Below are 2,338 nucleotides of genomic sequence, written 5' to 3'. Positions count from 1 at the left end.
TTTTGCGTCTGAATGTGATTAAGGCTTTATTTTTTCCTTGGTTTTACCTTCTCCCTCCTTATATCAGACACACGTACAGATTTGTACCCAGCTCATACTCAACGGGCAACACATCCACTAAGCAGACGCACCAGAACATCATGTACTTAAGTGGTACGCTGTTTGGTGTTTCTGAGGTAGATGTGATCCCTGAGAGAAAGCAGGATCTGAAGCATGTGCAGTAGCCCCACTCTCTCCCCCTGCAGGTAAGTGGCCACGTCAGCATTCAGCCACCTCAGCAGCTCCAGCAGACGACTACACGGCCAACCAACACGGAGGCGGGTGACCTTCACAAGGCCAAACATGCGTGAGCCGCTGTAAGCACGGCGTTACAAGGCACCACTCTCCTTTTCATTAAGGTTCACCTTGAGCAGGGTCAATGAAAGTAATAGAGTTAAAAAAATTAATTTATGATGCAGACTATTTACTTACGGTGGAAAACCTGAAATCATACATGAGTCTTTGCTAGACCCTGAGCAAGTAATGCATATTTTAGCAGCAGTATACATCAGATAGAGGACAAGTGGAAAACAAAGGAGACTTGACCATGTTCTGGGAGGAGACAGGTGGAGTATCCAAAAGTTAGGGGTGGAGTGCCTCTTGGAGCCCTTTGCGGAGTCTCGGTGTGAATGCACTCATGAGGTAACATCACGTATTCCATTAGAGCTCATGGAATGTGATAGGAAGCGTGTTAGGAAGTAGCTGCTGTGCAGCACCACTGAGGTGAGTGCCAGAGTGGAGTTATGGGTGTAATTTTAGTTTGCATGAGGTGAGGGAGAGCAGAGCTTCAGTGGGAGGCACAGAGCGCCAGAGGACAGACTGATGCTCACACTGTCAGGCAGTCAGCAATTCTTTCCCACTCACACCCACGCACACTTCAGCTCAAGTCACCAGCAGACCACCTGCACAGTTTCTCCGGGTGTGCCTCTGACATGTTGAGCTGATGGCACTCAACCGATTCCCAAGAACTCCTCCGAGCTGAGTCAGGGAGCCATGCAGCTCCTCTCCCCAGTGCTCGCATGCATTTGCTCACTTGATCAGTCACAATTTAATTCACCAAGGAAGCCACTCAATATTATCGAATGACAATGTGTTGAGCCATGTTTTCAACTGAATATAACAGGCTGATCCAATGAGTCCTTGTGTCTGTAGATGGCAGTGCAGTCTGGTCACCTTATCTAATGTTATAGGAACTGTCTCATATGTCTTTTCCTTCCATGCTATTTGGCATGTTATTCACTTCTTCTCAACTGATATGGGCCTACTCAGCTAACCTACAATGTCAAATTTGTTTTAATTCATTTAATTTTATTTTAGTGAATTTAGTGAGTTCATTTTTTGAATATGAATGAAGCCGTATTCTTTTGCACTGCATTACCTTAAAATAAAAAGAGTCACAGTCTAATCTGTGAGGGGGTAAATGTGTCTAGCTTAATACGATGATTTTTGAGGTTCTAATTAAATGTCTAATTCAATGCTCCTGTGGAAATTTTACACTAAAATCTTATTCTCTGAAATGGTTTTATTTTATTGAAAACAACACACATTCATTATCCTAAGATCCCACTCCCATGCCATTTAATTCTGTATCTTGAGGCACAACTACCTCAATGGTAATACATTCAATTATTAAAATCAAGTCAAATTGTTACAAAAAGATTAAGGAATGTGTGCAACACAATTTGAAATGTGCTATTTCTGTGCACCAGACTAAGTGTGTGTGTGTGTGTGTGTGTGTGTGTGTGTGTGTGTGTGTTTGTGTGTAGTAGTAGGTCAGTGAACATTGCCCTAGGTGAAGCAGAAGGTCCTTGTCCGAATCGGCTTAAAATAGGCACAGACATGTGCAGTGTGTGAGTGTGTGTGCGTGCATGCGCACATGTGCACACTGCACTGTTTTCCACACAACACACTTTCTTAAGTTCCAGAAGCTTGGTAGACACACACACACAGAAAAACACACACAAATCTGTAGGCAGCGTAGTCCCCCTCCTTGTCCTTATGTCACAGTGGACATCTTTGGGACCCCAAGGCACCGAGTCAACTACCTCCCTTTCTCCTTTAGTCTCTCTGTCCTCCATGCCATCCTTATTCATACTATTACATAATCTACACTATTTATTTTGATTTGTATGTTCTCTGTATGCGCTTTATGTCCTTGGCTGGACTGAAAAATACAAAGCTTAATTTCGAGTGTGTGTGTGTGTGTGTGTGTGTATGTGTGTGTGTGTGTGTGTGTGTGTGTGAGGGATACTGTTTTCTCCTCTGTCTCTCCTCTGCAGCATGCTGGCATCCCGCCATG

Source organism: Sardina pilchardus, chromosome 2, assembly GCF_963854185.1.
Source record: "Sardina pilchardus chromosome 2, fSarPil1.1, whole genome shotgun sequence".
NCBI classification, from domain to species: Eukaryota; Metazoa; Chordata; class Actinopteri; order Clupeiformes; family Clupeidae; genus Sardina; species Sardina pilchardus.
Note: the sequence above shows the minus strand (reverse complement) of the source record.